Here is a 25,567-nt window from a genome sequence, read left to right on the forward strand (position 1 = left end):
CTCTGATTCCCCGCCTCTGATTCCCCGCCTCTGATTCCCCTCCTCTGATACCCCGCCTCTGATTCCCCACCTCTGATTCCCCGCATCTGATTCCCCGCCTCTGATTCCCCGCCTCTGATTCCCTGCCTCTGATTCCGCGCCTCTGATTCCCCGCCTATGTTTACCCACCTCTGTTTACCCACCTGTTTCCCCGCCTCTGATTCCGCACCTCTGATTCCCTGCCTCAGATTCCCCGCTCTGATTCTCTGCCTCTGAATCCCCACCTCTGATTCCCCACCTCTGATTCCCCACTTCTGATTCCCCGCCTCTGATTCCCCGCCTCTGATTCCCCGCCTCTGATTCCCCGCCTCTGATTCCCCACCTCTGATTCAGTGCCTCCCTTTCCGCTCAACTTTCCTGGCCTACTTTTCCCCACATATCTTTCCCCGCCTCTGATTTCCCGCCTCTGATTCCACGCCTCTGATTCCCCGCCTATGTTTACCCGCCTCTGTTTACCCGCCTGTTTTCCCTCCTCTGATTCCCCACCACAGATTCCCTGCCTCAGATTCCCTGCCTCAGATTCCCTGCATCAGATTCCCTTCATTTGATTCCCTGCGTCTGATTCCCTGCCTCTGATTCCCTGCATCTGATTGCCCGCCTCTGATTCCCCGCCTCTGATTCCCCGCCTCTGATTCCCCACCTCTGATTCCCCACTTCTGATTCCCCGCCTCTGATTCCCCGCCTCTGATTCCCCGCCTCTGATTCACCGCCTCTGATTCCCCGCCTCTGATTCCCCGCCTCTGATTCCCCACTTCTGATTGCCCGCCTCTGATTCCACGCCTCTGATTCCCCGCCTCTGATTCCCCACCTCTGATTCCCCACTTCTGATTCCCCACCTCTGATTCCCCGCCTCTGAATCCCCGCCTCTGATTCGCCGCCTCTGATTCCCCGCCTCTGATTTCCCACCTCTGATTCGCTGCCTCTGATAACCTGCCTCTGATTCCCTGCCTCTGATACTCTGCCTCTGATTCCCGGCCTCTGAGTCCCCACCTCTGATTCCCCGTGTCCGATTCCGCACCCATGTTTCACCACCTCTGTTGCTCTGCTTCTGATTTCCCGGCTCAGATTCACCGGCTCTGATTCCGCACCTCTGATTCCACGCCTCTCTTTCTGTGTCTCTGATTCCCCGCCTCTGATTCCACGCCTCTGATTACCCGCCTCTGATACCCTGCCTCTCTTTCCCTGCCTCTATATCCGTGCCTCTTTCTCTGCATCTCGTTTCCCACATCTCATTTCCCCCTTCTGATAACCCGCATCAGATTCCCTGCCACAGATTCGCTGCCTCAGATTCCCTGCCTCAGATTCCCTGCATCAGATTCCCTTCATCTGATTCCCTGCCTCTGATTCCCCGCCTCTGATTCCCCACCTCTGATTCCCCACCTCTGATTCCCCGCCTCTGATTCCCTGCCTCTGATTCCCCATATCTGATTCCCCGCCTCTGATTCCGCAACTCTGATTCCCCGCTTCTGATTCCCCAGCTCTGAATCCCCGCCTCTGATTCCCCGCGTCTGATTCCCTGCCTCTGATTCCCCGCCTCTGATTCCCCATCTGTGATTCACAACCTCTGATGCCCCACCTCTGATTCCCCATATCTGATTCCCTGCCTCTGTTTCCCCGCCTCTGATTCCCCACCTCTGTTTCCCCATATCTGATTCCCCGCCTCTGATTCCCCAACTCTAATACCCCGCCTCTGATTCCCCAGCTCTGATTCCCCGCCTCTGATTCCCCGCATCTGATTCCCTGCCTCTGATTCCCCGCCTCTGATTCCAGGCCTCTGATTCCCCACCTCTGATTCCCCATATCTGATTCCCGGCCTCTGATTCCCTGCTTCTGATTCTGATTCCCTGCCTCTGATTCCCCATCTCTGATTCCGCACATCTGATTCCCTGCCTCTGATTCCCCACCTCTGATTCCCCATATCTGATTCCCCGCCTCTGTTTCCCAATATCTAAGTCCCCACCTCTGATTCCCCAAATCTGATTCCCCACCTCTGATTCCCCAGCTCTGATTCCCCGCCTCTGATTCCCCGCATCTGATACCCTGCATCTGATTCCCCAACTCTGATTCCCCGCCTCTGATTCCCCAGCTCTGAATCCCCGCCTCTGATTCCCCGCGTCTGATTCCCTGCCTCTGATTCCCCGCCTTGATTCCCCATTTCTGATTCACAACCTCAGATTCCCCACCTCTGATTCCCTATATTTGATTCCCCGCCTCTTTTTCCCCGCCTCTGATTCCCCGCCTCTGATTCCCCATATCTGATTCCCCGCCTCTGATTGCCCACCTCTGATTCCCAGCCTCTGATTCGCCAGCTCTGATTCCCCGCCTCTGATTCCCCGCATCTGATTCCCTGCCTCTGATTCCTGCCTCTGATTCCCCATCTCTGATTCACCGCCTTTGATTCGCACCTCTGATTCCCCATATCTGATTCCCCACCTCTGCTTCCCCGCCTCTGATTCCCCGCCTCTGATTCTCCATATCTCATTCCCCGCCTCTGAATCCCCATCTCTGATTCCCGGACTCTGATTCCCCTCCTCTGATTCCCGGCCTCTTATTCCCAGCATCTGATTCCCGGCCTCTGATTCCCGGCCTCTGATTCCCCGCTTCTGATTCCCTGCCTCTGATTCCCCATCTCTGATTCCGCACATCTGATTCCCTGCCTCTGATTCCCCACCTCTGATTCCCCATATCTGATTCCCCGCCTCTGTTTCCCCGCCTCTGATTCCCCGCCTCTGTTTCCCTATATCTAATTCCCCACCTCTGATGCCCCAACTCTGATTCCCCGCCTCTGATTCCCCAGCTCTGATTCCCCGCCTCTGATTCCCTGCATCCGATTCCCCATATCTGATTCCCCGCCTCTGTTTCCCCGCCTCTGATTCCCCGCCTCTGTTTCCCCATATCTGATTCCCGCCTCTGATTCCCAACTATGATTCCCCGCCTCTGATTCCCCAGCTCTGATTCCCTGCCTCTGATTCCCCGCGTTCTATTCCCTGCCTCTGATTCCCCGCCTGTGATTCCCCATCACTGATTCACCACCTCTGATTCCCTACCTCTGATTCCCCATATCTAATTCCCCGCCTCTGTTTGCCCGCCTCTGATTCCCCGCCTCTGTTTCCCCATATCTGATTCCCCGCCTCTGAATCCCCAACTCTGATTCCCTGCCTCAGATTCCCCAGCTCTGATTCCCCGCCTTTGATTCCCCCCGTCTGATTCCCAGCCTCTGAATCCCCGTGTCTGATTTCCTGCCTCTGATTACCCGCCTCTGATACCCTGCCTCTCTTTCCCTGCCTCTATATCCGTGCCTCTTTCTCTGCATCTCGTTTCCCACATCTCATTTCCCCCTTCTGATAACCCACATCAGATTCCCTGCCACAGATTCCCTGCCTCAGATTCCCTGCCTCAGATTCCCTGCATCAGATTCCCTTCATCTGATTCCCTGCCTCTGGTTCCCCGCCTCTGATTCCCCACCTCTGATTCCCCACCTCTGATTCCCCGCCTCTGATTCCCTGCCTCTGATTCCCCATATCTGATTTCCCGCCTCTGATTCCCTGCCTCTGATTCCCCGCCTCTTGATTCCCCGCCTCTGATTCCCCACCTCTGATTCCCTGCCTCTGATAACCTGCCTCTGATTCCCTGCCTCTGATTCCCGGCCTCTGAATCCCCACCTCTGTTTCCCCGTGTCCGATTCCGCACCCATGTTTCACCACCTCTGTTGCTCTGCTTCTGATTTCCCGGCTCAGATTCACCGGCTCTGATTCCGCACCTCTGATTCCACGCCTCTCTTTCTGTGTCTCTGATTCCCCGCCTCTGATTCCACGCCTCTAATTACCCGCCTCTGATACCCTGCCTCTCTTTCCCTGCCTCTATATCCGTGCCTCTTTCTCTGCATCTCGTTTCCCACATCTCATTTCCCCCTTCTGATAACCCGCATCAGATTCCCTGCCACAGATTCCCTGCCTCAGATACCCTGCCTCAGATTCCCTGCATGAGATTCCCTTCATCTGATTCCCTGCCTCTGATTCCCCGCGGCTGATTCCCTGCATCTGATTCCCCGCCTCTGTTTACCCGCCTGTTTCCCTGCCTCTGATTCACCACCTCAAATTCGCCACCTCAGGTCCCCTGCCTCTGATTCCCTGCCTCTGATTCCCTGCCTCTGATTCCCTGCATCTGATTGCCCGCCTCTGATACCCTGCCTCTGATTCCCCGCCTCTGATTCCCCGCCTCTGATTCCCCACCTCTGATTTCCCACCTCTGATTCCCCACTTCTGATTCCCCGCCTCTGATTCCCCGTCTCTGTTTCCACGCCTCTGATTCCCCGCCTCTGATTCAGCACCTCTGATTCCCCGCCTCTGATACCCCGCCTCTGATTCCCCGCCTCTGATTCCCTGCATCTGATTCCCCGCCTCAGATTCCCCGCCTCTGATTCCCCGACTCTGATTCCCCGCCTCTGATTCCCCGCCTCAGATTCCCCGCCTCTGATTCCCCGCCTCTGATTCCCCGACTATGTTTACCCGCCTCTGTTTACCCGCCTGTTTTCCCGCCTCTGATTGCCCACCTCAGATTCACTGCCTCAGATTCCCTGCCTCAGATTCCCTGCCTCTGATTCCCTGCCTCTGATTCCCTGCATCTGATTGCCCGCCTCCGATTACCTGCCTCTGATTCCCCGCCTCTGATTCCCCACCTCTGATTCCCCACTTCTGATTCCCCGCCTCTGATTCCCTGCATCAGATTCCCCGCCTCAGATTCCCCGCCTCTGATTCCCCGACTCTGATTCCCCGCCTCTGATTCCCCGCCTCTGATTCCCCGCCTCTGATTCCCCTCCTCTGATACCCCGCCTCTGATTCCCCACCTCTGATTCCCCGCATCTGATTCCCCGCCTCTGATTCCCCGCCTCTGATTCCCTGCCTCTGATTCCGCGCCTCTGATTCCCCGCCTATGTTTACCCACCTCTGTTTACCCACCTGTTTCCCCGCCTCTGATTCCGCACCTCAGATTCCCTGCCTCAGATTCCCCACCTCTGATTCTCTGCCTCTGAATCCCCACCTCTGATTCCCCACCTCTGATTCCCCACTTCTGATTCCCCGCCTCTGATTCCCCGCCTCTGATTCCCCGCCTCTGATTCCCCGCCTCTGATTCCCCACCTCTGATTCAGTGCCTCCCTTTCCGCACAACTTTCCTGGCCTACTTTTCCCAACATATCTTTCCCCGCCTCTGATTTCCCGCCTCTGATTCCACGCCTCTGATTCCCCGCCTATGTTTACCCGCCTCTGTTTACACGCCTGTTTTCCCTCCTCTGATTCCCCACCACAGATTCCCTGCCTCAGATTCCCTGCCTCAGATTCCCTGCATCAGATTCCCTTCATTTGATTCCCTGCGTCTGATTCCCTGCCTCTGATTCCCTGCATCTGATTGCCCGCCTCTGATTCCCCGCCTCTGATTCCCCGCCTCTGATTCCCCACCTCTGATTCCCCACTTCTGATTCCCCGCCTCTGATTCCCCGCCTCTGATTCCCCGCCTCTGATTCACCGCCTCTGATTCCCCGCCTCTGATTCCCCGCCTCTGATTCCCCACCTCTGATTCCCCGCCTCTGATTCCCCGCCTCTGATTCCCCGCCTCTGATTCCCTGCCTCTCTTTCCCTACCTCTATTTCCGTGCCTCTTTCTCTGCATCTCGTTTCCCACATCTCATTTCCCCCTTCTGATAACCCGCATCAGATTCCCTGCCTCAGATTCCCTGCATCAGATTCCCTTCATATGATTCCCTGCCTCTGATTCCACGCCTCTGATTCCCTGCCTCTGATTCCCTGCCTCTGATTCCCTGCCTCTGATTTCCTGCATCTGATTGCCCGCCTCTGATTCTCCGCCTCTGATTCCCCGCCTCTGATTCCCCGCCTCTGACTCCCCGCCTCTTGATTCCCCGCCTCTGATTCCCCACCTCTGATTCCCTGCCTCTGATAACCTGCCTCTGATTCCCTGCCTCTGATTCCCGGCCTCTGAATCCCCACCTCTGATTCCCCGTGTCCGATTCCGCACCCATGTTTCACCACCTCTGTTGCTCTGCTTCTGATTTCACGGCTCAGATTCACCGGCTCTGATTCCGCACCTCTGATTCCACGCCTCTCTTTCTGTGTCTCTGATTCCCTGCCTCTGATTCCACGCCTCTGATTACCCGCCTCTGATACCCTGCCTCTCTTTCCCTGCCTCTATATCCGTGCCTCTTTCTCTGCATCTCGTTTCCCACATCTCATTTCCCCCTTCTGATAACCCGCATCAGATTCCCTGCCACAGATTCCCTGCCTCAGATACCCTGCCTCAGATTCCCTGCATGAGATTCCCTTCATCTGATTCCCTGCCTCTGATTCCCCGCGGCTGATTCCCTGCATCTGATTCCCCGCCTCAGTTTACCCGCCTGTTTCCCCGCCTCTGATTCACCACCTCATATTCGCCACCTCAGGTTCCCTGCCTCTGATTCCCTGCCTCTGATTCCCTGCCTCTGATTCCCTGCATCTGATTGCCCGCCTCTGATACCCTGCCTCTGATTCCCCGCCTCTGATTCCCTGCCTCTGATTCCCCGCCTCTGATTTCCCACCTCTGATTCCCCACTTCTGATTCCCCGCCTCTGATTCCCCGTCTCTGATTCCACGCCTCTGATTCCCCGCCTCTGATTCAGCGCCTCTGATTCCCCGCCTCTGATACCCCGCCTCTGATTCCCCGCCTCTGATTCCCCGCCTCTGATTCCCCGCCTCTGATTCCCCACCTCTGATTCAGTGCCTCCCTTTCCGCACAACTTTCCTGGCCTACTTTTCCCAACATATCTTTCCCCGCCTCTGATTTCCCGCCTCTGATTCCACGCCTCTGATTCCCCGCCTATGTTTACCCGCCTCTGTTTACCCGCCTGTTTTCCCTCCTCTGATTCCCCACCACAGATTCCCTGCCTCAGATTCCCTGCCTCAGATTCCCTGCATCAGATTCCCTTCATTTGATTCCCTGCGTCTGATTCCCTGCCTCTGATTCCCTGCATCTGATTGCCCGCCTCTGATTCCACGCCTCTGATTCCCCGCCTCTGATTCCCCACCTCTGATTCCCCACTTCTGATTCCCCACCTCTGATTCCCCGCCTCTGATTCCACGCCTCTGATTCCCCACCTCTGATTCCCCACTTCTGATTCCCCACCTCTGATTCTCCGCCTCTGATACCCTGCCTCTGATAACTTTTTACTGATTCCCTGCCTCAGATTCCCTGCCTCCGATTCCCTGCCTCAGATTCCCTGCCTCCGATTCCCTGCCTCAGATTCCCTGCCTCAGATTCCCTGCATCAGATTCCCTTCATCTGATTCCCTGCCTCTGATTCCCCGCCTCTGAATCCCCGCCTCTGATTCCCCACCTCTGTCTCTACGCCTCTATTTTGGCTGCACTCTTTTCCCCTCCACTCTTTCTGTGCCTCTCTTTCCCTCCCTCAATTTCAACAACTCTGTTTGATCTGTTCTGTGTACCTAATTTTCAACACACAAGTTCCAACCACTATGTTTCGCCCATCTCTTTCGCTGCCTCTATTTATGCAGCTATGTTTACCCGCTTCTGTTTACCCGCCTGTTTCCCCACATCTCTTTCCCCACCTCTGATTCCACGCCTCTGATTCCCCGCCTCTGATTCCCCGCCTCTGATTCCCCGCCTCTGATTCACCGCCTCCCTTTCCGCGCAACTTTCCTGGCCTACGTTTCCCAACATCTCTTTCCCCACCTCTGATTCCATGCTTCAGATTTGCCGCCTCTGATTTCCTGCCTCTGATTCCCTGCCTCTGATTCCCTGCCTCTGATTTCCCACCTCTGATTCCCACCTCTGATTCCCCGCCTCTGATTCCCAGCCTCTGATTCCCCACCTCTGATTCCCCGCCTCTGATTCCCTGCCTCTCTTTCCCTACCTCTATTTCCGTGCCTCTTTCTCTGCATCTCGTTTCCCACATCTCATTTCCCCCTTCTGATAACCCGCATCAGATTCCCTGCCTCAGATTCCCTGCATCAGATTCCCTTCATATGATTCCCTGCCTCTGATTCCACGCCTCTGATTCCCTGCCTCTGATTCCCTGCCTCTGATTCCCTGCCTCTGATTTCCTGCATCTGATTGCCCGCCTCTGATTCTCCGCCTCTGATTCCCCGCCTCTGATTCCCCGCCTCTGATTCCCCGCCTCTTGTTTCCCCGCCTCTGATTCCCCACCTCTGATTCCCTGCCTCTGATAACCTGCCTCTGATTCCCTGCCTCTGATTCCCGGCCTCTTAATCCCCACCTCTGATTCCCCGTGTCCGATTCCGCACCCATGTTTCACCACCTCTGTTGCTCTGCTTCTGATTTCACGGCTCAGATTCACCGGCTCTGATTCCGCACCTCTGATTCCACGCCTCTCTTTCTGTGTCTCTCATTCCCTGCCTCTGATTCCACGCCTCTGATTACCCGCCTCTGATACCCTGCCTCTCTTTCCCTGCCTCTATATCCGTGCCTCTTTCTCTGCATCTCGTTTCCCACATCTCATTTCCCCCTTCTGATAACCCGCATCAGATTCCCTGCCACAGATTCCCTGCCTCAGATACCCTGCCTCAGATTCCCTGCATGAGATTCCCTTCATCTGATTCCCTGCCTCTGATTCCCCGCGGCTGATTCCCTGCATCTGATTCCCCGCCTCAGTTTACCCGCCTGTTTCCCCGCCTCTGATTCACCACCTCATATTCGCCACCTCAGGTTCCCTGCCTCTGATTCCCTGCCTCTGATTCCCTGCCTCTGATTCCCTGCATCTGATTGCCCGCCTCTGATACCCTGCCTCTGATTCCCCGCCTCTGATTCCCTGCCTCTGATTCCCCGCCTCTGATTTCGAACCTCTGATTCCCCACTTCTGATTCCCCGCCTCTGATTCCCCGTCTCTGATTCCACGCCTCTGATTCCCCGCCTCTGATTCAGCGCCTCTGATTCCCCGCCTCTGATACCCCGCCTCTGATTCCCCGCCTCTGATTCCCTGCATCTGATTCCCCGCCTCAGATTCCCCGCCTCTGATTCCCCGACTCTGATTCCCCGCCTCTGATTCCACGCCTCAGATTCCACGCCTCTGATTCCCCGCCTCTGATTCCCCGCCTATGTTTACCCGCCTCTGTTTACCCGCCTGTTTTCCCGCCTCTGATTGCCCACCTCAGATTCCCTGCCTCAGATTCCCTGCCTCAGATTCCCTGCCTCTGATTCCCTGCCTCTGATTCCCTGCATCTGATTGCCCGCCTCCGATTACCTGCCTCTGATTCCCCGCCTCTGATTCCCCACCTCTGATTCCCCACTTCTGATTCCCCGCCTCTGATTCCCCGCGTCTGATTCCCCGCCTCTGATTCACCGCCTCTGATTCCCCGCCTCTGATTCCCCGCCTCTGATACCCCACCTCTGATTGCCCCGCCTCTGATTCGCTGATTCTGATTCCCCGCCTCTGATTCCCCACCTCTGATTCCCCACTTCTGATTCCCCGCCTCTGATTCCCCGCCTCTGATTCCCCGCCTCTGATTCCCCGCCTCTGATTCCCCGCCTCTGATTCCCCGCCTCTGATTCCCCTCCTCTGATACCTCGCCTCTGATTCCCCACCTCTGATTCCCCGCATCTGATTACCCGCCTCTGATTCCCCGCCTCTGATTCCCTGCCTCTGATTCCGCGCCTCTGATTCCGCGCCTCTGATTCCCTGCCTATGTTTACCCACCTCTGTTTACCCACCTGTTTCCCCGCCTCTGATTCCGCACCTCAGATTCCCTGCCTCAGATTCCCCGCCTCTGATTCTCTGCCTCTGAATCCCCGCCTCTGATTCCCCACCTCTGATTCCCCACTTCTGATTCCCCGCCTCTGATTCCCCGCCTCTGATTCCCCGCCTCTGATTCCCCGCCTCTGATTCCCCACCTCTGATTCAGTGCCTCCCTTTCCGCTCAACTTTCCTGGCCTACTTTTCCCCACATATCTTTCCCCGCCTCTGATTTCCCGCCTCTGATTCCACGCCTCTGATTCCCCGCCTATGTTTACCCGCCTCTGTTTACCCGCCTGTTTTCCCTCCTCTGATTCCCCACCACAGATTCCCTGCCTCAGATTCCCTGCCTCAGATTCCCTGCATCAGATTCCCTTCATTTGATTCCCTGCGTCTGATTCCACGCCTCTGATTCCCCGCCTCTGATTCCCCGCCTCTGAATCCCCGCCTCTGATTCACCGCCTCCCTTTCCGCGCAACTTTCCTGGCCTACGTTTCCCCACATCTCTTTCCCCACCTCTGATTCCACGCCTCAGATTCGCCGCCTCTGATTTCCCGCCTCTGATTCCCTGCCTCTGATTCCCTGCCTCTGATTCCCCACCTCTGATTCCCCCCTCTGATTCCCCGCCTCTGATTCCCAGCCTCTGATTCCCCACCTCTGATTCCCCGCCTCTGATTCCCTGCCTGTCTTTCCCTGCCTCTATTTCCGTGTCTCTTTCTCTGCATCTCGTTTCCCACATCTCATTTCCCCCTTCTGATAACCCGCATCAGATTCCCTGACACAGATTCCCTGCCTCAGATTCCATGCCTAAGATTCCCTGCATCAGATTCCCTTCATCTGATTCCCTGCCTCTGATTCCCCGCCTCTGATTCCCCACCTCTGATTCCCTGCCTCAGATTCCCTGCCTCTGATTCCCTGACTCTGATTCCCTGCCTCTGATTTCCTGCATCAGATTCCCCGCCTCTGATTCTCCGCCTCTGATTCCCCGCCTCTGATTCCCCGCCTCTGATTCGCCGCCTCTGATTCCCCGCCTCTGATTTCCCACCTCTGATTCGCTGCCTCTGATAACCTGCCTCTGATTCCCTGCCTCTGATTCTCTGCCTCTGATTCCCGGCCTCTGAGTCCCCACCTCTGATTCCCCGTGTCCGATTCCGCACCCATGTTTCACCACCTCTGTTGCTCTGCTTCTGATTTCCCGGCTCAGATTCACCGGCTCTGATTCCGCACCTCTGATTCCACGCCTCTCTTTCTGTGTCTCTGATTCCCCGCCTCTGATTCCACGCCTCTGATTACCCGCCTCTGATACCCTGCCTCTCTTTCCCTGCCTCTATATCCGTGCCTCTTTCTCTGCATCTCGTTTCCCACATCTCATTTCCCCCTTCTGATAACCCGCATCAGATTCCCTGCCACAGATTCGCTGCCTCAGATTCCCTGCCTCAGATTCCCTGCATCAGATTCCCTTCATCTGATTCCCTGCCTCTGATTCCCCGCCTCTGATTCCCCACCTCTGATTCCCCACCTCTGATTCCCCGCCTCTGATTCCCTGCCTCTGATTCCCCATATCTGATTCCCCGCCTCTGATTCCGCAACTCTGATTCCCCGCTTCTGATTCCCCAGCTCTGAATCCCCGCCTCTGATTCCCCGCGTCTGATTCCCTGCCTCTGATTCCCCGCCTCTGATTCCCCATCTGTGATTCACAACCTCTGATGCCCCACCTCTGATTCCCCATATCTGATTCCCTGCCTCTGTTTCCCCGCCTCTGATTCCCCACCTCTGTTTCCCCATATCTTATTCCCCGCCTCTGATTCCCCAACTCTAATACCCCGCCTCTGATTCCCCAGCTCTGATTCCCCGCCTCTGATTCCCCGCATCTGATTCCCTGCCTCTGATTCCCCGCCTCTGATTCCAGGCCTCTGATTCCCCATCTCTGATTCCGCACATCTGATTCCCTGCCTCTGATTCCCCACCTCTGATTCCCCATATCTGATTCCCCGCCTCTGTTTCCCAATATCTAAGTCCCCACCTCTGATTCCCCAAATCTGATTCCCCACCTCTGATTCCCCAGCTCTGATTCCCCGCCTCTGATTCCCCGCATCTGATACCCTGCATCTGATTCCAAGCCTCTGATTCCCTGCCTCTGATTCCCAACCTCTGATTCCCCACCTCTGATTCCCCATATCTGATTCCCCGCCTCTGTTTCCCCGCCTCGGATTCCCCGCCTCTGTTTCCCCATATCTGATTCCCGGCCTCTGATTCCCCGCCTCTGATTCCCCATATCTGATTCCCTGCCTCTGATTCCCCAACTCTGATTCCCCGCCTCTGATTCCCCAGCTCTGAATCCCCGCCTCTGATTCCCCGCGTCTGATTCCCTGCCTCTGATTCCCCGCCTTGATTCCCCATTTCTGATTCACAACCTCTGATTCCCCACCTCTGATTCCCTATATTTGATTCCCCGCCTCTTTTTCCCCACCTCTGATTCCCCGCCTCTGATTCCCCATATCTGATTCCCCGCCTCTGATTGCCCACCTCTGATTCCCTGCCTCTGATTCGCCAGCTCTGATTCCCCGCCTCTGATTCCCCGCATCTGATTCCCTGCCTCTGATTCCCCGCCTCTGATTCCCCATCTCTGATTCACCGCCTTTGATTCGCCACCTCTGATTCCCCATATCTGATTCCCCACCTCTGTTTCCCCGCCTCTGATTCCCCGCCTCTGATTCTCCATATCTCATTCCCCGCCTCTGAATCCCCATCTGTGATTCCCGGACTCTGATTCCCCTCCTCTGATTCCCGGCCTCTTATTCCCAGCATCTGATTCCCGGCCTCTGATTCCCGGGCTCTGATTCCCCGCTTCTGATTCCCTGCCTCTGATTCCCCATCTCTGATTCCGCACATCTGATTCCCTGCCTCTGATTCCCCACCTCTGATTCCCCATATCTGATTCCCCGCCTCTGTTTCCCCGCCTCTGATTCCCCGCCTCTGTTTCCCTATATCTAATTCCCCACCTCTGATGCCCCAACTCTGATTCCCCGCCTCTGATTCCCCAGCTCTGATTCCCCGCCTCTGATTCCCTGCATCCGATTCCCCATATCTGATTCCCTGCCTCTGTTTCCCCGCCTCTGATTCCCCGCCTCTGTTTCCCCATATCTGATTCCCGCCTCTGATTCCCAACTATGATTCCCCGCCTCTGATTCCCCAGCTCTGATTCCCTGCCTCTGATTCCCCGCGTTCTATTCCCTGCCTCTGATTCCCCGCCTGTGATTCCCCATCACTGATTCACCACCTCTGATTCCCTACCTCTGATTCCCCATATCTAATTCCCCGCCTCTGTTTGCCCGCCTCTGATTCCCCGCCTCTGTTTCCCCATATCTGATTCCCCGCCTCTGAATCCCCAACTCTGATTCCCTGCCTCAGATTCCCCAGCTCTGATTCCCCGCCTTTGATTCCCCCCGTCTGATTCCCAGCCTCTGAATCCCCGTGTCTGATTTCCTGCCTCTGATTACCCGCCTCTGATACCCTGCCTCTCTTTCCCTGCCTCTATATCCGTGCCTCTTTCTCTGCATCTCGTTTCCCACATCTCATTTCCCCCTTCTGATAACCCGCATCAGATTCCCTGCCACAGATTCCCTGCCTCAGATTCCCTGCCTCAGATTCCCTGCATCAGATTCCCTTCATCTGATTCCCTGCCTCTGATTCCCCGCCTCTGATTCCCCACCTCTGATTCCCCACCTCTGATTCCCCGCCTCTGATTCCCTGCCTCTGATTCCCCATATCTGATTCCCCGCCTCTGATTCCCCGCCTCTGATTCCCCGCCTCTTGATTCCCCGCCTCTGATTCCCCACCTCTGATTCCCTGCCTCTGATAACCTGCCTCTGATTCCCTGCCTCTGATTCCCGGCCTCTGAATCCCCACCTCTGTTTCCCCGTGTCCGATTCCGCACCCATGTTTCACCACCTCTGTTGCTCTGCTTCTGATTTCCCGGCTCAGATTCACCGGCTCTGATTCCGCACCTCTGATTCCACGCCTCTCTTTCTGTGTCTCTGATTCCCCGCCTCTGATTCCACGCCTCTAATTACCCGCCTCTGATACCCTGCCTCTCTTTCCCTGCCTCTATATCCGTGCCTCTTTCTCTGCATCTCGTTTCCCACATCTCATTTCCCCCTTCTGATAACCCGCATCAGATTCCCTGCCACAGATTCCCTGCCTCAGATACCCTGCCTCAGATTCCCTGCATGAGATTCCCTTCATCTGATTCCCTGCCTCTGATTCCCCACGGCTGATTCCCTGCATCTGATTCCCCGCCTCTGTTTACCCGCCTGTTTCCCCGCCTCTGATTCACCACCTCATATTCGCCACCTCAGGTTCCCTGCCTCTGATTCCCTGCCTCTGATTCCCTGCCTCTGATTCCCTGCATCTGATTGCCCGCCTCTGATACCCTGCCTCTGATTCCCCGCCTCTGATTCCCCGCCTCTGATTCCCCGCCTCTGATTTCCCACCTCTGATTCCCCACTTCTGATTCCCCGCCTCTGATTCCCCGTCTCTGATTCCACGCCTCTGATTCCCCGCCTCTGATTCAGCGCCTCTGATTCCCCGCCTCTGATACCCCGCCTCTGATTCCCCGCCTCTGATTCCCTGCATCTGATTCCCCGCCTCAGATTCCCCGCCTCTGATTCCCCGACTCTGATTCCCCGCCTCTGATTCCCCGCCTCAGATTCCCCGCCTCTGATTCCCCACCTCTGATTCCCCGCCTATGTTTACCCGCCTCTGTTTACCCGCCTGTTTTCCCGCCTCTGATTGCCCACCTCAGATTCACTGCCTCAGATTCCCTGCCTCAGATTCCCTGCCTCTGATTCCCTGCCTCTGATTCCCTGCATCTGATTGCCCGCCTCCGATTACCTGCCTCTGATTCCCCGCCTCTGATTCCCCACCTCTGATTCCCCACTTCTGATTCCCCGCCTCTGATTCCCTGCATCAGATTCCCCGCCTCAAAATCCCCGCCTCTGATTCCCCGACTCTGATTCCCCGCCTCTGATTCCCCGCCTCTGATTCCCCGCCTCTGATTCCCCTCCTCTGATACCCCGCCTCTGATTCCCCACCTCTGATTCCCCGCATCTGATTCCCCGCCTCTGATTCCCCGCCTCTGATTCCCTGCCTCTGATTCCGCGCCTCTGATTCCCCGCCTATGTTTACCAACCTCTGTTTACCCACCTGTTTCCCCGCCTCTGATTCCGCACCTCAGATTCCCTGCCTCAGATTCCCCGCCTCTGATTCTCTGCCTCTGAATCCCCACCTCTGATTCCCCACCTCTGATTCCCCACTTCTGATTCCCCGCCTCTGATTCCCCGCCTCTGATTCCCCGCCTCTGATTCCCCGCCTCTGATTCCCCACATCTGATTCAGTGCCTCCCTTTCCGCTCAACTTTCCTGGCCTACTTTTCCCCACATATCTTTCCCCGCCTCTGATTTCCCGCCTCTGATTCCACGCCTCTGATTCCCCGCCTATGTTTACCCGCCTCTGTTTACCCGCCTGTTTTCCCTCCTCTGATTCCCCACCACAGATTCCCTGCCTCAGATTCCCTGCCTCAGATTCCCTGCATCAGATTCCCTTCATTTGATTCCCTGCGTCTGATTCCCTGCCTCTGATTCCCTGCATCTGATTGCCCGCCTCTGATTCCCCGCCTCTGATTCCCCGCCTCTGATTCCCCACCTCTGATTCCCCACTTCTGATTCCCCGCCTCTGATTCCCCGCCTCTGATTCCCCGCCTCTGATTCACCGCCTCTGATTCCCCGCCTCTGATTCCCCGCCTCTGATTCCCCACTTCTGATTGCCCGCCTCTGATTCCACGCCTCTGATTCCCCGCCTCTGATTCCCCACCTCTGATTCCCCACTTCTGATTCCCCACCTCTGATTCCCCGCCTCTGATTCCCCGCCTCTGATTCGCCGCCTCTGATTCCCCGCCTCTGATTTCCCACCTCTGATTCGCTGCCTCTGATAACCTGCCTCTGATTCCCTGCCTCTGATTCTCTGCCTCTGATTCCCGGCCTCTGAGTCCCCACCTCTGATTCCCCGTGTCCGATTCCGCACCCATGTTTCACCACCTCTGTTGCTCTGCTTCTGATTTCCCGGCTCAGATTCACCGGCTCTGATTCTGCACCTCTGATTCCACGCCTCTCTTTCTGTGTCTCTGATTCCCCGCCTCTGATTCCACGCCTCTGATTACCCGCCTCTGATACCCTGCCTCTCTTTCCCTGCCTCTATATCCGTGCCTCTTTCTCTGCATCTCGTTTCCCACATCTCATTTCCCCCTTCTGATAACCCGCATCAGATTCCCTGCCACAGATTCGCTGCCTCACATTCCCTGCCTCAGATTCCCTGCATCAGATTCCCTTCATCTGATTCCCTGCCTCTGATTCCCCGCCTCTGATTCCCCACCTCTGATTCCCCACCTCTGATTCCCCGCCTCTGATTCCCTGCCTCTGATTCCCCATATCTGATTCCCCGCCTCTGATTCCGCAACTCTGATTCCCCGCTTCTGATTCCCCAGCTCTGAATCCCCGCCTCTGATTCCCCGCGTCTGATTCCCTGCCTCTGATTCCCCGCCTCTGATTCCCCATCTGTGATTCACAACCTCTAATGCCCCACCTCTGATTCCCCATATCTGATTCCCTGCCTCTGATTCCCCGCCTCTGATTCCCCACCTCTGTTTCCCCATATCTGATTCCCCGCCTCTGATTCCCCAACTCTAATACCCCGCCTCTGATTCCCCAGCTCTGATTCCCCGCCTCTGATTCCCCGCATCTGATTCCCTGCCTCTGATTCCCCACCTCTGATTCCCCATATCTGATTCCCCGCCTCTGTTTCCCAATATCTAAGTCCCCACCTCTGATTCCCCAAATCTGATTCCCCACCTCTGATTCCCCAGCTCTGATTCCCCGCCTCTGATTCCCCGCATCTGATACCCTGCATCTGATTCCAAGCCTCTGATTCCCTGCCTCTGATTCCCAACCTCTGATTCCCCACCTCTGATTCACCATATCTGATTCCCCGCCTCTGTTTCCCCGCCTCGGATTCCCCGCCTCTGTTTCCCCATATCTGATTCCCGGCCTCTGATTCCCCGCCTCTGATTCCCCATATCTGATTCCCTGCCTCTGATTCCCCAACTCTGATTCCCCGCCTCTGATTCCCCAGCTCTGAATCCCCGCCTCTGATTCCCCGCGTCTGATTCCCTGCCTCTGATTTTCCGCCTTGATTCCCCATTTCTGATTCACAACCTCTGATTCCCCACCTCTGATTCCCTATATTTGATTCCCCGCCTCTTTTTCTCCGCCTCTGATTCCCCGCCTCTGATTCCCCATATCTGATTCCCCGCCTCTGATTGCCCACCTCTGATTCCCGGCCTCTGATTCGCCAGCTCTGATTCCCCGCCTCTGATTCCCCGCATCTGATTCCCTGCCTCTGATTCCCCGCCTCTGATTCCCCATCTCTGATTCACCGCCTTTGATTCGCACCTCTGATTCCCCATATCTGATTCCCCACCTCTGTTTCCCCGCCTCTGATTCCCCGCCTCTGATTCTCCATATCTCATTCCCCGCCTCTGAATCCCCATCTCTGATTCCCGGACTCTGATTCCCCTCCTCTGATTCCCGGCCTCTTATTCCCAGCATCTGATTCCCGGCCTCTGATTCCCGGCCTCTGATTCCCCGCTTCTGATTCCCTGCCTCTGATTCCCCATCTCTGATTCCGCACATCTGATTCCCTGCCTCTGATTCCCCACCTCTGATTCCCCATATCTGATTCCCCGCCTCTGTTTCCCCGCCTCTGATTCCCCGCCTCTGTTTCCCTATATCTAATACCCCACCTCTGATGCCCCAACTCTGATTCCCCGCCTCTGATTCCCCAGCTCTGATTCCCCGCCTCTGATTCCCTGCATCCGATTCCCCATATCTGATTCCCCGCCTCTGTTTCCCCGCCTCTAATTCCCCGCCTCTGTTTCCCCATATCTGATTCCTGCCTCTGATTCCCAACTATGATTCCCCGCTTCTGATTCCCCAGCTCTGAATCCCTGCCTCTGATTCCCCGCGTTCTATTCCCTGCCTCTGATTCCCCGCCTGTGATTCCCCATCACTGATTCATCACCTCTGATTCCCTACCTCTGATTCCCCATATCTAATTCCCCGCCTCTGTTTGCCCGCCTCTGATTCCCCGCCTCTGTTTCCCCATATCTGATTCCCCGCCTCTGAATCCCCAACTCTGATTCCCTGCCTCAGATTCCCCAGCTCTGATTCCCCGCCTTTGATTCCCCCCGTCTGATTCCCAGCCCCTGAATCCCCGTGTCTGATTTCCTGCCTCTGATTACCCGCCTCTGATACCCTGCCTCTCTTTCCCTGCCTCTATATCCGTGCCTCTTTCTCTGCATCTCGTTTCCCACATCTCATTTCCCCCTTCTGATAAACCGCATCAGATTCCCTGCCACAGATTCCCTGCCTCAGATTCCCTGCCTCAGATTCCCTGCATCAGATTCCCTTCATCTGATTCCCTGCCTCTGATTCCCCGCCTCTGATTCCCCACCTCTGATTCCCCACCTCTGATTCCCCGCCTCTGATTCCCTGCCTCTGATTCCCCATATCTGATTCCCCGCCTCTGATTCCCTGCCTCTGATTCCCCGCCTCTTGATTCCCCGCCTCTGATTCCCCACCTCTGATTCCCTGCCTCTGATAACCTGCCTCTGATTCCCTGCCTCTGATTCCCGGCCTCTGAATCCCCACCTCTGTTTCCCCGTGTCCGATTCCGCACCCATGTTTCACCACCTCTGTTGCTCTGCTTCAGATTTCCCGGCTCAGATTCACCGGCTCTGATTCCGCACCTCTGATTCCACGCCTCTCTTTCTGTGTCTCTGATTCCCCGCCTCTGATTCCACGCCTCTAATTACCCGCCTCTGATACCCTGCCTCTCTTTCCCTGCCTCTATATCCGTGCCTCTTTCTCTGCATCTCGTTTCCCACATCTCATTTCCCCCTTCTGATAACCCGCATCAGATTCCCTGCCACAGATTCCCTGCCTCAGATACCCTGCCTCAGATTCCCTGCATGAGATTCCCTTCATCTGATTCCCTGCCTCTGATTCCCCGCGGCTGATTCCCTGCATCTGATTCCCCGCCTCTGTTTACCCGCCTGTTTCCCCGCCTCTGATTCACCACCTCATATTCGCCACCTCAGGTTCCCTGCCTCTGATTCCCTGCCACTGATTCCCTGCCTCTGATTCCCTGCATCTGATTGCCCGCCTCTGATACCCTGCCTCTGATTCCCCGCCTCTGATTCCCCGCCTCTGATTCCCCACCTCTGATTTCCCACCTCTGATTCCCCACTTCTGATTCCCCGCCTCTGATTCCCCGTCTCTGATTCCACGCCTCTGATTCCCCGCCTCTGAATCAGCGCCTCTGATTCCCCGCCTCTGATACCCTGCCTCTGATTCCCTGCCTCTGATTCCCTGCCTCTGATTCCCTGCCTCTGATTCCCTGCATCTGATTCCCCGCCTCAGATTCCCCGCCTCTGATTCCCCGCCTCTGATTCCCCGCCTATGTTTACCCGCCTCTGTTTACCCGCCTGTTTTCCCGCCTCTGATTGCCCACCTCAGATTCACTGCCTCAGATTCCCTGCCTCAGATTCCCTGCCTCTGATTCCCTGCCTCTGATTCCCTGCATCTGATTGCCCGCCTCCGATTACCTGCCTCTGATTCCCCGCCTCTGATTCCCCACCTCTGATTCCCCACTTCTGATTCCCCGCCTCTGATTCCCTGCATCAGATTCCCCGCCTCAGATTCCCCGCCTCTGATTCCCCGACTCTGATTCCCCACCTCTGATTCCCCACCTCTGATTCCCCGCCTCTGATTCCCCTCCTCTGATACCCTGCCTCTGATTCCCCACCTCTGATTCCCCGCATCTGATTCCCCGCCTTTGATTCCCCGCCTCTGATTCCCTGCCTCTGATTCCGCGCCTCTGATTCCCCGCCTATGTTTACCCACCTCTGTTTACCCACCTGTTTCCCCGCCTCTGATTCCGCACCTCAGATTCCTTGCCTCAGATTCCCCGCCTCTGATTCTCTGCCTCTGAATCCCCACCTCTGATTCCCCACCTCTGATTCCCCACTTCTGATTCCCCGCCTCTGATTCCCCGCCTCTGATTCCCCGCCTCTGATTCCCCGCCTCTGATTCCCCACCTCTGATTCAGTGCCTCCCTTTCCGCTCAACTTTCCTGGCCTACTTTTCCCCACATATCTTTCCCCGCCTCTGATTTCCCGCCTCTGATTCCACGCCTCTGATTCCCCGCCTATGTTTACCCGCCTCTGTTTACCCGCTTGTTTTCCCTCCTCTGATTCCCCACCACAGATTCCCTGCCTCAGATTCCCTGCCTCAGATTCCCTGCATCAGATTCCCTTCATTTGATTCCCTGCGTCTGATTCCCTGCCTCTGATTCCCTGCATCTGATTGCCCGCCTCTGATTCCCCGCCTCTGATTCCCCGCCTCTGATTCCCCACCTCTGATTCCCCACTTCTGATTCCCCGCCTCTGATTCCCCGCCTCTGATTCCCCGCCTCTGATTCACCGCCTCTGATTCCCCGCCTCTGATTCCCCGCCTCTGATTCCCCACTTCTGATTGCCCGCCTCTGATTCCACGCCTCTGATTCCCCGCCTCTGATTCCCCACCTCTGATTCCCCACTTCTGATTCCCCACCTCTGATTCCCCGCCTCTGATTCCACGCCTCTGATTCCCCACCTCTGATTCCCCACTTCTGATTCCCCACCTCTGATTCTCCGCCTCTGATACCCTGCCTCTGATAACTTTTTACTGATTCCCTGCCTCAGATTCCCTGCCTCCGATTCCCTGCCTCAGATTCCCTGCCTCAGATTCCCTGCATCAGAATCCCTTCATCTGATTCCCTTCCTCTGATTCCCCGCCTCTAATTCCCCGCCTCTGATTCCCCACCTCTGTCTCTACGCCTCTATTTTGCCTGCACTCTTTCCCCTCCACTCTTTCTGTGCCTCTCTTTCTCTCCCTCAATTTCAACAACTCTGTTTGATCTGTTCTGTGTACCTAATTTTCAACACACAAGTTCCAACCACTATGTTTCGCCCATCTCTTTCGCTGCCTCTATTTATGCAGCTATGTTTACCCGCTTCTGTTTACCCGCCTGTTTCCCCACATCTCTTTCCCCACCTCTGATTCCACGCCTCTGATTCCCCGCCTCTGATTCCCCGCCTCTGATTCCCCGCCTCTGATTCACCGCCTCCCTTTCCGCGCAACTTTCCTGGCCTACGTTTCCCCACATCTCTTTCCCCACCTCTGATTCCATGCTTCAGATTTGCCGCCTCTGATTTCCTGCCTCTGATTCCCTGCCTCTGATTCCCTGCCTCTGATTTCCCACCTCTGATTCCCCCCTCTGATTCCCCGCCTCTGATTCCCAGCCTCTGATTCCCCACCTCTGATTCCCCGCCTCTGATTCCCTGCCTCTCTTTCCCTACCTCTATTTCCGTGCCTCTTTCTCTGCATCTCGTTTCCCACATCTCATTTCCCCCTTCTGATAACCCGCATCAGATTCCCTGCCACAGATTCCCTGCCTCAGATTCCCTGCCTCAGATTCCCTGCATCAGATTCCCTTCATATGATTCCCTGCCTCTGATTCCACGCCTCTGATTCCCCACCTCTGATTCCCTGCCTCAGATTCCCTGCCTCTGATTCCCTGCCTCTGATTCCCTGCCTCTGATTTCCTGCATCTGATTGCCCGCCTCTGATTCTCCGCCTCTGATTCCCCGCCTCTGATTCCCCGCCTCTGATTCCCCGCCTCTTGATTCCCCGCCTCTGATTCCCCACCTCTGATTCCCTGCCTCTGATAACCTGCCTCTGATTCCCTGCCTCTGATTCCCGGCCTCTGAATCCCCACCTCTGATTCCCCGTGTCCGATTCCGCACCCATGTTTCACCACCTCTGTTGCTCTGCTTCTGATTTCCCGGCTCAGATTCACCGGCTCTGATTCCGCACCTCTGATTCCACGCCTCTCTTTCTGTGTCTCTGATTCCCTGCCTCTGATTCCACGCCTCTGATTACCCGCCTCTGATACCCTGCCTCTCTTTCCCTGCCTCTATATCCGTGCCTCTTTCTCTGCATCTCGTTTCCCACATCTCATTTCCCCCTTCTGATAACCCGCATCAGATTCCCTGCCACAGATTCCCTGCCTCAGATACCCTGCCTCAGATTCCCTGCATGAGATTCCCTTCATCTGATTCCCTGCCTCTGATTCCCCGCGGCTGATTCCCTGCATCTGATTCCCCGCCTCAGTTTACCCGCCTGTTTCCCCGCCTCTGATTCACCACCTCATATTCGCCACCTCAGGTTCCCTGCCTCTGATTCCCTGCCTCTGATTCCCTGCCTCTGATTCCCTGCATCTGATTGCCCGCCTCTGATACCCTGCCTCTGATTCCCCGCCTCTGATTCCCCGCCTCTGATTCCCCGCCTCTGATTTCCCACCTCTGATTCCCCACTTCTGATTCCCCGCCTCTGATTCCCCGTCTCTGATTCCACGCCTCTGATTCCCCGCCTCTGATTCAGCGCCTCTGATTCCCCGCCTCTGATACCCCGCCTCTGATTCCCCGCCTCTGATTCCCTGCATCTGATTCCCCGCCTCAGATTCCCCGCCTCTGATTCCCCGACTCTGATTCCCCGCCTCTGATTCCCCGCCTCAGATTCCACGCCTCTGATTCCCCGCCTCTGATTCCCCGCCTATGTTTACCCGCCTCTGTTTACCCGCCTGTTTTCCCGCCTCTGATTTCCCACCTCAGATTCCCTGCCTCAGATTCCCTGCCTCAGATTCCCTGCCTCTGATTCCCTGCCTCTGATTCCCTGCATCTGATTGCCCGCCTCCGATTACCTGCCTCTGATTCCCCGCCTCTGATTCCCCACCTCTGATTCCCCACTTCTGATTCCCCGCCTCTGATTCCCCGCGTCTGATTCCCCGCCTCTGATTCACCGCCTCTGATTCCCCGCCTCTGATTCCCCGCCTCTGATTCCCCACCTCTGATTGCCCCGCCTCTGATTCGCTGATTCTGATTCCCCGCCTCTGATTCCCCACCTCTGATTCCCCACTTCTGATTTCCCGCCTCTGATTCCCCGCCTCTGATTCCCCGCCTCTGATTCCCCGCCTCTGATTCCCCGCCTCTGATTCCCCGCCTCTGATTCCCCTCCTCTGATACCTCGCCTCTGATTCCCCACCTCTGATTCCCCGCATCTGATTACCCGCCTCTGATTCCCGGCCTCTGAGTCCCCACCTCTGATTCCCCGTGTCCGATTCCGCACCCATGTTTCACCACCTCTGTTGCTCTGCTTCTGATTTCCCGGCTCAGATTCACCGGCTCTGATTCCGCACCTCTGATTCCACGCCTCTCTTTCTGTGTCTCTGATTCCCCGCCTCTGATTCCACGCCTCTGATTACCCGCCTCTGATATCCTGCCTCTCTTTCCCTGCCTCTATATCCGTGCCTCTTTCTCTGCATCTCGTTTCCCACATCTCATTTCCCCCTTCTGATAACCCGCATCAGATTCCCTGCCACAGATTCGCTGCCTCACATTCCCTGCCTCAGATTCCCTGCATCAGATTCCCTTCATCTGATTCCCTGCCTCTGATTCCCCGCCTCTGATTCCCCACCTCTGATTCCCCACCTCTGATTCCCCGCCTCTGATTCCCTGCCTCTGATTCCCCATATCTGATTCCCCGCCTCTGATTCCGCAACTCTGATTCCCCGCTTCTGATTCCCCAGCTCTGAATCCCCGCCTCTGATTCCCCGCGTCTGATTCCCTGCCTCTGATTCCCCGCCTCTGATTCCCCATCTGTGATTCACAACCTCTGATGCCCCACCTCTGATTCCCCATATCTGATTCCCTGCCTCTGATTCCCCGCCTCTGATTCCCCACCTCTGTTTCCCCATATCTGATTCCCCGCCTCTGATTCCCCAACTCTAATACCCCGCCTCTGATTCCCCAGCTCTGATTCCCCGCCTCTGATTCCCCGCATCTGATTCCCTGCCTCTGATTCCCCACCTCTGATTCCCCATATCTGATTCCCCGCCTCTGTTTCCCAATATCTAAGTCCCCACCTCTGATTCCCCAAATCTGATTCCCCACCTCTGATTCCCCAGCTCTGATTCCCCGCCTCTGATTCCCCGCATCTGATACCCTGCATCTGATTCCAAGCCTCTGATTCCCTGCCTCTGATTCCCAACCTCTGATTCCCCACCTCTGATTCACCATATCTGATTCCCCGCCTCTGTTTCCCCGCCTCGGATTCCCCGCCTCTGTTTCCCCATATCTGATTCCCGGCCTCTGATTCCCCGCCTCTGATTCCCCATATCTGATTCCCTGCCTCTGATTCCCCAACTCTGATTCCCCGCCTCTGATTCCCCAGCTCTGAATCCCCGCCTCTGATTCCCCGCGTCTGATTCCCTGCCTCTGATTCCCCGCCTTGATTCCCCATTTCTGATTCACAACCTCTGATTCCCCACCTCTGATTCCCTATATTTGATTCCCCGCCTCTTTTTCTCCGCCTCTGATTCCCCGCCTCTGATTCCCCATATCTGATTCCCCGCCTCTGATTGCCCACCTCTGATTCCCGGCCTCTGATTCGCCAGCTCTGATTCCCCGCCTCTGATTCCCCGCATCTGATTCCCTGCCTCTGATTCCCCGCCTCTGATTCCCCATCTCTGATTCACCGCCTTTGATTCGCACCTCTGATTCCCCATATCTGATTCCCCACCTCTGTTTCCCCGCCTCTGATTCCCCGCCTCTGATTCTCCATATCTCATTCCCCGCCTCTGAATCCCCATCTCTGATTCCCGGACTCTGATTCCCCTCCTCTGATTCCCGGCCTCTTATTCCCAGCATCTGATTCCCGGCCTCTGATTCCCGGCCTCTGATTCCCCGCTTCTGATTCCCTGCCTCTGATTCCCCATCTCTGATTCCGCACATCTGATTCCCTGCCTCTGATTCCCCACCTCTGATTCCCCATATCTGATTCCCCGCCTCTGTTTCCCCGCCTCTGATTCCCCGCCTCTGTTTCCCTATATCTAATACCCCACCTCTGATGCCCCAACTCTGATTCCCCGCCTCTGATTCCCCAGCTCTGATTCCCCGCCTCTGATTCCCTGCATCCGATTCCCCATATCTGATTCCCCGCCTCTGTTTCCCCGCCTCTAATTCCCCGCCTCTGTTTCCCCATATCTGATTCCCGCCTCTGATTCCCAACTATGATTCCCCGCTTCTGATTCCCCAGCTCTGAATCCCTGCCTCTGATTCCCCGCGTTCTATTCCCTGCCTCTGATTCCCCGCCTGTGATTCCCCATCACTGATTCACCACCTCTGATTCCCTACCTCTGATTCCCCATATCTAATTCCCCGCCTCTGTTTGCCCGCCTCTGATTCCCCGCCTCTGTTTCCCCATATCTGATTCCCCGCCTCTGAATCCCCAACTCTGATTCCCTGCCTCAGATTCCCCAGCTCTGATTCCCCGCCTTTGATTCCCCCCGTCTGATTCCCAGCCTCTGAATCCCCGTGTCTGATTTCCTGCCTCTGATTACCCGCCTCTGATACCCTGCCTCTCTTTCCCTGCCTCTATATCCGTGCCTCTTTCTCTGCATCTCGTTTCCCACATCTCATTTCCCCCTTCTGATAAACCGCATCAGATTCCCTGCCACAGATTCCCTGCCTCAGATTCCCTGCCTCAGATTCCCTGCATCAGATT

Source organism: Narcine bancroftii, chromosome 1 (genome assembly GCF_036971445.1).
Source record: "Narcine bancroftii isolate sNarBan1 chromosome 1, sNarBan1.hap1, whole genome shotgun sequence".
Taxonomy (NCBI): domain Eukaryota; kingdom Metazoa; phylum Chordata; class Chondrichthyes; order Torpediniformes; family Narcinidae; genus Narcine; species Narcine bancroftii.